Raw genomic sequence first — 11,054 nt, 5'->3', positions numbered from 1 at the left:
CTTCCCAAGACTTTCAGAGTAGGCCCGAGGACCCACACCCTACTCATCACACAGTGACAAAACGTGTATACACTACAAACAAAAAAAGTGACAAACACAGGGATAAATAAAAAGAGTGGGGAGATAGGGAGGTGGGAGAGTGAAAGTGACCATTGTGTAATACAATGGCCGGCCCTCCGGCCAGGCATAAAAATTTCCCCTGGTCCTAGCCAAAAGGCTCGTCCCAAGAGGCAGGTGTGAAAAACGTGTGTAGTGGTGAAGTGACCATGGTGCCATAAAATCAAGTGCCTAAACACAGTGACTGGTCGGCACCCCTGAACTGCCACTTCAGGGGCACATTCACCACTGGCTTTTCAAAGCAACCCTGACCCACAGCCCAGACCACAGCAGCCCCCACCCCAACCAGGATGGCCTGGAGTTCAGGAAACTTGGTGAGAGCCCTTTACCATCAGGCTCCACCGTCGTTCCATCCCTCCTGCCTAATTATATTCGGGAAATACTGACCACTCCCCCCCCCCCCCCCCCGAAGGAGGAGTAAGCGTTCTCTCCCAGAAAAACTGTCTGGAGCTAGAGCCCCAATCTAGGCCAGAAGGCCAGGGGCCCGACCCTCCGGATCAGACCCTGTGGTTCTCCATCCCCATCAGAAGGCTTCCCTTTCGGCTACGAACCGCTCCAGGTCACCTTTACTCCAGCAGGTTTTGCATAGCAACCGGCCATCCCTTCACTATTTCACCATATATCAGGGACGGAAGCAAGCGCCACCTCCTGGAAACTGATAAGAACAGATACTACACTTGATCTTAGCCAAAAGGCCGAGAAGCGATTCCTTGATGACAACCCATATCCTGGTCCAGTCCTCGATGGTCCCTCCGTGTCCGCCGGAAGAGTCAACCTTTTTGTATAGTGTGATCGGGCCCTTTGTAACGTGACCTATGTACCAGACTAGAAATCCCAGCAAATCTAACCTGTGAAGCTGAAATGTTTGGGATGTTTTCTGTCATACGGATAAATATTTCCCATGTCTGTTTTTTTCTTCATAAATGAATCTAATCGTTGCACATAATACACTTACGCACGTAATTGTGATAATAAATTTCTTGGACCCAGAAGCATCTTTTTGGTATAATCTGACATCATCACATTTGTAAATGTGTCTTTTTTTTTTTTTTTTTTCAGTAAGATAAGACATTTAGTGTAATGATCTTTGTGTGAAACGATACGATCGAGGAATGAGCCACCAGCCTGGCGTTCACCATCTTATGTCTGTATTAGTCCCGGGTTTGGCATACGGCCAATTAAATGACACTTTGTTGCATCAGTTATTCCAGACTGTTCCGTGTGTGTGCCATCCGTCAGGTGTAGTTTAAACAGTTTGATGTTTTGCATATCTCTAGAGAGATTAGTAAAGTCATAAACTGCTAATTATTTGTTAATGAGGAATAACAAGGCCCTGGATGGTAAAAGATCAAACGTTCAGCTCCCATAAGAAAACATTATATTTGAACCATCTGTGAGAGATAAAAACACTTCTTGTGGAATCGGATTGTGCTCTACAATGGAGATTATTCATACAGTGTGTGTATACAGTATATATGTGTGTGTGTGTGTGTGTGTATATATATATATATATATATATATATATATATATATATAGTGTCTCACAAAAGTGAGTACCCCCCTCACATTTTTGTAAATCTTTTCTTCTATCTTTTCATGTGACAACACTGAAGAAATGACACTTGTCTACAATGTAAAGTAGTGAGTGTACAGCTTGTATAACAGTGTAAATTTGCTGTCCCCTCAAAATAACTCAACGCACAGCCATTAATGTCTAAACCGCTGGCAACAAAAGTGAGTACACCCCTAAGTGAAAATGTCCAAATTGGGCCCAATTAGCCATTTTCCCTCCCCCGGTGTCATGTGACTCGTTAGTGTTACAAGGTCTCAGGTGTGAATGGGGAGCAGGTGTGTTAAATTTGGTGTTATCGCTCTCACTCTCTCATACTGGTCACTGGAAGTTCAATATGGCACCTCATGGCAAAGAACTCTCTGAGGATCTGAAAAAAAGAATTGTTGCTCTACATAAGGATGGCCTAGGCTATAAGAAGATTGCCAAGACCCGGAAACTGAGCTGCAGCACGGTGGCCAAGACCATACAGCGGTTTAACAGGACAGGTTCCACTCAGAACAGGCCTCGCCATGGTCCATCAAAGAAGTTGAGGTCACGTGCTCAGCGTCATATCCAGAGGTTGTCTTTGTGAAATAGACGTATGAGTGCTGCCAGCATTGCTGCAGAGGTGCAAAGGGTGGGGGGTTAGCCTGTCAGTGCTCAGACCATACGCCACACACTGCATCAAATTGGTCTGCATGGCTGTCGTCCCAGAAGGAAGCCTCTTCTCAAAATGATGCACAAGAAAGCCCGCAGACAGTTTGCTGAAGACAAGCAGACTAAAGCCTCGTACACACGAGCGGATTTTCCGCAGACAAAACATCAGACTTTTGTCCGAAGGGTGTTGGCCAGGAACTTGTCTTGCATACAGACGGCAAGGAATTGTCGGCCAACAAACAAGAACGTAGTGACGTATTAGACATACTATGAGACTACAAAGAGGAAGTTCAATAGTCATGCGCCACTCTTTGGGCTCCTTCTGCTAATTTCGTGTTAGTAGAAAGTTGGTGAGTGTTGATTTGCGCTTTTCATTTTGCGCTTTTCATTTCGCGGTTTTCAGTTGGTTTCTGAACGGACGTTCGTCAACCAGCCATGTTGCGGAATCGGAGGAGATAATGTGTTATTTATTATTGGCCTTGGAGTTATTTCTTTGACCCAAGTCCAGTCCAGGAACAGGAGGGGGAGGAGTTCTTTGACCAAAAATTGGTTGCTTTATTAATCGTGACCAATTCTGTCATATGCCTTTGCTGCGGGAGCTCCAGGAGAATAATCCAGATGTTTTTCGGAATTATCTCCGGATGACGGACCCCTGCTTTCACCAACTCTTGGCATTGTTGACCCCCTATATCAGGGATATGCAATTAGCGGACCTCCAGCTGTTGCAAAACTACAAGTCCCATGAGGCATAGCAAGACTCTGACAGCCACAAGCATGACACCCAGAGGCAGAGCATGATGGGACTTGTAGTTTTGCAGCAGCTGGAGGTCCACTAATTGAATATCCCTGACCTATATTAAGAAGCAGGACACATGCATGAGGCTTTTATTTTATTTTTTGGTTGAATAATGATTTGATTTGGTATATTTTCTATATTTTTGGATGCATAGAATGAACTTTTTGATTAAGTTCTATTGGCAGATATCATGTCTAATTTTATTTGTTTTCTTTTTTTTATGCACAATAAAAAAATTGTGTAGAATAATACTTGGCTGTGTGTTTTACTTCAAATGACAGTTTGGGAGTCGGCAGTTACATTTTAAAAAATACAATGTAAAATTAACAAGGGACACCAACATAGTTGTATCTTTGATCTTGAAAACAACAGGATAATGATGTTGTGGTAACTTGCCACACAAAAAAAAGCATAATAATATTATTCTTGATATCACTAGAAAAAAAAAGCCTTTGAAAATATGTTTGGCAGAACTCCATCAGTATCACCAGCAAAGCAGCTTCATTATTATCCCATTAAAGAAGAAGAGAATTGTGCGCTGCATTTCTAGATTTCATAATTTGCTGCGTCACGAATGTTAACTATCCATTACGAACGCTAGTTTACAAGACCGACCGCTTCCGGATCGTCCTTGCTTCCGAGAATACGTGTTTGTACTTTGGACTTTTGTCCGACGGACTTGTGTACACACGCTTGGAAAATCCCACAACAGACATTTGTCCGCGGAAAATTTATAAGCCTGCCGTCCAACATTTGTCCGCAGAAAGTTGGCCAACAATTGTCTGATGGAGTGTACAAATGGTCGAATTTTCCATCTGTCAGCCTGTCATCACACAATTCTGGTCAGGAAATCTGATTGTGTGTACGAAGCTTAAGGGCATGGATTACTGGAACCATGTCCTGTGGTCTGCTGAGACCAAGATAACTTATTTGGTTCAGATGGTGACAAGCGTGTGTGGCGGCAACCAGGTGAGGAGTACAAAGACAAGTGTGTCTTGTCTACAGTCAAGCAAGTGCTGCTGGCACTGGGGGGCTACAGTTCATTGAGGGAACCATGAATGCCAACATGTACTGTGACATACTGAAGCAGAGAATGATCCCCTCCCTTCAGAGACTGGGCTGCAGGGCAATATTCCAACATGATAACGACCCCAAACACACCTCCAAGACCACCACTGCCTTGCTAAAGAAGCTGAGGGTAAAGGTGATGGACTGGCCAAGCATGTCTCCAGACCTAAACCCTATTGAGCATCTGTGGGGCATCCTCAAACGGAAGGTGGAGGAGCGCAAGGTCTCTAACATCCCCCAGCTCTGTGATGTCGTCATGGAGGAGGGGAAGAGGACTCCAGTGACAACCTGTGAAGATCTGGTGAACTTCATGCCCAAGAGGGTTAAGGCAGTGCTGGAAAATAATGGTGGCCACACAAAATATTGACACTTTGGGCCCAATTTGGACATTTTCACTTTTGTTGCCAGCGGTTTAGACATTAATGGCTGTGTGTTGAGTTATTTTGAGGGGACAGCAAATTAATTTACACTGTTATACAAGCTGTACACTCACTACTTTACATTGTAGCAAAGTGTCATTTCTTCAGTGTTGTCACATGAAAAGATAGAAGAAAATATTTTAAAAAATGTGAGGGGTGTACTCACTTTGGTGAGATACTGTATGTATATGTATGTATATATATATATATATATATATATATATATATATATATATATATATATATACCATTTATTGTAATACTACAAATTCTTGCAATTGTTGCCTGAAATGGTGGAATTTCTCAGTTGATTATCAAACCTTCAAATAATTAACATGGAGGTCAATTCTTCTTCTAGATGTTTTTCAAACATTGTTGCTTTTTAAGATATCACAAAATAATGTGCAAGGCCACAAACAAGAAGAACCTTGAAGCGCAACTCGAGGATGGACCCCTCCCTCCGCACTTTTATTTTATTACAGGAATTTAAATAGTGCTGGCAGTTTACACAGAGTTCTACATACTGCGCATTCACATCAGTCCCTGCCCCAAGGAGCGTACAATCTAAAGGTCCCTATCTCACATGCATACACACATACACTTTATTTTCAAAAGTATTGGGACGCCTGCCTTTACATGAACTTTAATGGCATCCCAGTCTTAGTCCGTAGGGTTCAATATTGGGTTGGTCCACCCTTTGCAGCTATAACAGCTTCAACTCTTCTGGGAAGGCCGTCCACAAGGTTTAGGAGTGTGTCTATGGGAACGTTTGACCATTCTTCCAGAAACGCATTTGTGAGGTCAGGCACTGATGTTGGATGAGAAGGCCTAGCTCACAGTCTCCAATCTAATTCATCCCAAAGGTGTTCTATCGGGGTTGAGGCCAGGACTCTGTGCAGGCCAGTCAAGTTCCTCTACCCAAAATCATCCATGTCTTTATGAACCTTGCTTTGTGCACTGATCAAAATCATTTGGTGGAGGGGGGATTATGGTGTGGGGGTTGTCCACTTTTGGTAAGCCTGTGCGAATTGTAGCCTCAGTTTCCTGTTCTTAGCTGACAAGTGTGGTCTTCTGCCGCTGTAGCTCATCTACTTCAAAGTTCGATGTGTTGTGCATTCAGAGATGGTATTCTACATACCTTGGGTGTAACGAGTGGTTATTTGAGTTACTGTTGCCTTTCTATCATCTGGAACCAGTCTGCCCATTCTCCTCTGACCTCTGCCACTCACTGGATATTTTCTCTTTTTCCCACAATTGTCTGTAAACCCCGAGAGATGGTTGTGTGTGAAAATCCCAGTAGATCAGCAGTTTTTGAAATACTCAGACCAGCCCGTCTGGCACCAACAACCATGCCACGTTCAAAGTCACTTAAAGCGACGTTCCACCCAAATGGGGAAGCTCTGCTTATCTGCCTCCTCCCCACCTTTCGGGGGGGGGGGAGCGGGTACCTGTTGACAGGTACCCGTCTCCACTTCTGAGAGATCTCGTCGCGTTTGAGACCACTCGGAAGTTCCGATCCCCCTCCTCCTTCCCTGTCACCGGACCATTCAGAAAGCACAGCAGTTCACACCGCTGCGTCTTGAGATACGACTTGTAAGACCCCCAAGTCGCATGACGTGAAATCCCATGTTAGTCAATGAGAGCTGCCTTAATTAGCACTACTGAAATCTCTCTGACTTTAGAAAAGGTTCCTGAGCTATTTCAATGCCACTACTATCCGACCTGTACCCATAGACTTTAATGGAAGTCTCTTCCAAGTCGGATCCTCATCTATATTGGTGTATTGAATGCGACATTACAGGAAGATTACCCAGGCACCCCCAAAAGTCACTTCTAAAGTCGCATCAAAGTAGTTCTCAAGTCACTAGCAAAATCCACAGGAAGTCGCCTGGGAAAGTCGCGCCGTAAGTTGTGCGGCTTTCAGGTCGCGGCAGTGTGAACTGAGACTTATGCCCTATACACACGAGTGGACTTTTCGACCGGACTGGTCCGACGGACCTGATCCGGCATACAATCCAACCGTGTGTGGACTTCATCGGACCTTCAGCGGACAGTTTCTGTCCAAAATCTGACGGACTTTAGATTTGGAACACGTTTCAAATCTTTACGTCGGAACTCCACCGGACCCAGTTCCTATCGAAAAATCCGCTCGTCTGTATGCTAGTCCGACGGACGAAAACCAACGCTAGGGCAGCTATTGGCTACTGGCTATGAACGTCCTTATTTTAGTCCGGTCATACATCATCACGTACAAATCCGTCGGACTTTGGTGTGATCGTGTGTAGGCAAGTCCGTTCGTTCGAAAGTCCGTCGGAAAGACTGTCGGACCTTTGTTGCCGAAAAGTCCGCTCGTGTGTACAGGGCATGACTGGCTTGAAGGAAAGAAAGCCTAAAAAAGGAAAACGAATGCAGCCATCACATCTAAGAATTGGTAAGCTGCAATATAATATATGTTTGCTTTTGGGTTTGATACCACTTTAACCCCTTTTATGTATCCTATCGAGGTCTGGAGGTGTCAGTGCAATAAAATGACAGGTCCTCACTGAGTAGAGCCTTTCCATCTAACCTTGCCCAGTGATTATTACCCCCTTTCTCTGATAAGATCCTGATGCCCAGCTATTGCGATGTGCGTTTTCGCAATCACCGCAGGTACTTTTAAAGTTCTCATCCAGACAAGGAATCAGCCGCGGCGCACAGCCTGATATTAGGAATTTTTTTTTTTGTATCTTGACCAAAGTTCTCCGTAATGAAAGGTTTACATTTTATTTTAAAGGCTAGGTTAGCCCCAAAGTTCATTTTGGATTTAATTCCCGGGATTACTCGCTAATATCACTGACTTCACCATCTCATCCGTGAACTCATCAAGTAACAGAGGAATATGCATCTCGGCGAAGCGCGGCTTCAAGTGCGCACATCGGGGACAAAAAAAAAAAAAATCTACATATTCACCCAGACCTCGTTGTCTTTCAATCACCTCATTGCTGAAATGGCAGCGAAAGCAGAATTTTTCATTTTCTCCATTTGTACAAATTGCTAATAAATCATTTTGAGTGAGGGACATTGGCAGGCAGACTCACTCCTCGTGAGATTGCATTTCTAATTAGCGGGTGGAAAGAAAGGGGGACCGGCGTATCGGCAAAGCAAAAGGTGGGCCGCTTGGCCCGTGACCTCATCTCAGCAATGACCTGCTAAAGAAATTAATGTCTGATCAAGACAAAGAGACGGCGGCCGTCATTTTGTCATGCAATAAAAATATACAGATTTGACTCAATCACGTGCGGGATCAATGCATCAAGTGTCTGGAAACTGCCGCCCGCGCATGGCACGGGCGTACCCACGTTCGGTTTGTGATGCCCCCCCGAGCGCCGAACGGGTTAAGCGTATTTGTCTGGAATCCGTGGCAGTGTGCGGGGGGGGGGGGGGGGGGGCAAGGCAAAGGTGAAAAGACATTCCTTTCTTCCCGTGTTCAGACCGTCTGTGCTATCACCTTTATCAGAAATCCACAGCCGACCCAAGATCAGAGCACAAGAAGATGAAATGCGGCTAATTCCACGAGAGGCCTTTGAAAAAAAGCGACTTTGCATTGTTAAATAAAAATACTGCAAACCCCGTGGAAAATTGAGTTTCCCTTATACTGTATTTACGCATTTTGCATAGAAATAATTTCTTTTGTAATGCTGGCGGGTTCAGGGACATTTTTATTTGGGGCAGTTTGACTGGGGGGGCCTTCTGGAATCAGAGGAGCTAAACCCTTAACTAGATGACATTTCGTTTCCTAAACCACCGGGTGTGGTAAACAATAGGCAAACATTTTTTTTCTTGCTTATAAAACATTGTTTTCACCTCTTCTAACCTCTTCAGTACCAGAGACTTTTACCACCTTCCTGCCCAGGCCAATTTTTAGATGTCAGCACTTGACAATGACAATTACTCAGGCATGCAACACTGTACCCAAATTACATTTTTATCAATTTTTTTCAGACAGATAGAGTTTTCTTCTGGTAGTAATTAATCATTACTGGGTTTTTTATTTTTTTTAAAAAAAGACAAAAGACAGAAAATTAAAAAAAAAACCCTGATTTTCTTAGCTCCTGTTAAAGTTTTTTGCAAATAAGTAATTTTTCTTCTTCACTGATGTGCGATAATAAGGCTGCATGGATGGACTCTGATGGGGCTGCATGGATCGACACTGATGGAGCTTCACTAATGTGCAGTGATGGGCACTGATGAGACAGCACTAATGTACACTGATGGGTATTAACTGATGGGCACTGATGAGGTTGCACCGATGGGCACTGATGAGGCAGCACTAATGTACGCTGATGGGCACTGATGAGGTTGCACTGATGGGCATTGATGAGGCAGCACTAATGTACACCGATGGGCACTAACTGATGGGCACTGATGCGGCTGCACTGATGGGCATTGATGAGGTGACACTAATGTACACTGATGGGCACTAACTGATGGGCACTGATGAGGCTGCACCGAAGTGCACTCATGAGGTTGCACTAATGGGCACTGATTATACAGCACTAATGCACACTGATGGGCACTGATGAGGTTGCAGTGATGGGCACTGATGAGGTTGCACTGATGAGCAATGATGAGGCAGCACTAATGTACACTGATGGGCACTAACTGATGGGCACTGATGAGGCTGCACTGATGTGCACTGATGAGGTTGCACTGATGGGCACTGTTGAGGCGGCACTAATGTACACTGATGGGCACTAACTGATGGGCACTGATGAGGCTGCACTGATGTATACTGATGGGCACTGTTCAGGCTGTACTGATGTGCACCAATGAGGCGGCACTGATGGGCACTGATGAGGCAGCACTGATTGGCACTAATAAGCTACACTAATGGGCACTGATAAGCTGCAATGATGGGCACTGATGAGGCAGCACTGATTGGCACTAATAAGCTACACTAATGGGCGCTGATAAGCTGCACTGATGGGCATTGACAAGGCTGCACCGATAATCAAGGCACTAATGAGGCTGCACTGATAATCAGGGCAGTGAGGGCACTAATGAGGCTGCACTGATGATCAGGGCACTGATGTAAGGCACTGGGTAGCACTGTAAAACACTGTAAAGCACTGTAAACTGTCACAACTCACTGCTCCAGCACAGATCCGGTTCTCCTTCCCTAACATGCAATCTCTGTGTGAGGGAAGGAGAGCTGTTAACCAGCAAAGACCTGTTGTGTTTACATGTGTGATCGCTTATGATTGGACACAGGGTTTAAGTGGTAAGGGCTGCTATGATTGGCCCTTTACCCCAATCTCTGATGCGCTGTGTCCAAGGCACACAGCGGTCCTAGAGAGTTCACCAATGCGTGCCCACCGGAGGACACCCAGGAATGACCCCCCAGATGCAGAAAGCCACCCTGAGGCTATATAGTCTCTATTCGTCAAGTGCCACGTGGTTAATATTATTTATTTATTGCATCTTTATGCTGCTGACCTCCTCCAGTCTTTATCAAACTCTCCCTACCTACATGCACTTCCTCCAGAGTCAGCTGCACAACATCGCTCTGGACCTGCTTCCTGATAGTGACTGCTGTAGTACCCTCCCAGTTAGGTTGTTTTAGAATTACGGCAGATTTAGTTTTTGGCTCCTTTGTAGCCAGTGGAGCAGAGTTTGATTACTTTTAGCTGTTTTGGATTCTGCTGGTTGCACTACTTCCCCCTACATGCTAGTAAGTTCTAGAATTTAGTGGACTGGAAGAAGCAGACCCTGGACTCAAATATTCATACAGCCCCAGCCAATCCCTGGGAAAGAGAATGGCCAGTAGGGGGCTGAGGTGTGTATAAATAGGTGGGGTTCTGAAACAGCAGGATCCTGGTCCTGGTAGAGAAGACCCATCCTGGAGGGCTGTGGCCCTGTGGGTACTGCTGGTTGCAGGCTCAACTTCTTCCCCCTGCATGCTAGTAAGTTCTACAATTTAGTGGGTTGGAAGAAGTAGACCCTGGATTCGAATATTCATACAGCCTTAGCGAATCCCTGGGAAGGAGAATGACCAGTAGGGGGCTGAGGTGTGTATAAATAGGTGTTGGTCTGAATCAGGGGGATCCTGGTCCTGGTAAAGTAAACCCAGCCTGGAGGGCTGTGGCCCTGTGAATTCTGCTGGTTGCAGGCTCCACTACTTCCCCCTGCATGCTAGTAAGTTCTAGAATTTAGTGGATTGGAAAAAGTAGACCCTGGACTTGTATATTTATACAGCCAATCCCTGAAAGGAGAATGACCACCACATGTACACAGAGAAACAAACATCTGTTTCTTCAGAATAACAAAAGGTAGGAATCTGCAACAAAGTTTGCTACAATCCCTGCAATGTACATAGAACACCCAGAGGGGGAGGGGTTTTTTCAACAAAATTAGAGTAAGCCCCCATTCACACCGAATCTGACTTTGAAATTGTGCGAATGCACTT

General features: G+C 45.0%; 1 pseudogene; it reads right to left on the bottom strand.

Annotated features, from left to right (window-relative positions):
- Nucleotides 1–690: 690 nt before the first annotated feature.
- LOC141113018 (U2 spliceosomal RNA) lies at nucleotides 691–824 on the bottom strand (annotated as a pseudogene).
- Between the last annotated feature and the right edge of the window lie 10,230 nt (nucleotides 825–11,054).

This window comes from Aquarana catesbeiana, linkage group LG11 (assembly GCF_042186555.1).
Source record: "Aquarana catesbeiana isolate 2022-GZ linkage group LG11, ASM4218655v1, whole genome shotgun sequence".
Classification (NCBI taxonomy): Eukaryota; Metazoa; Chordata; class Amphibia; order Anura; family Ranidae; genus Aquarana; species Aquarana catesbeiana.
Note: the sequence above shows the minus strand (reverse complement) of the source record. Positions and strands in the feature narration are given on the sequence as shown.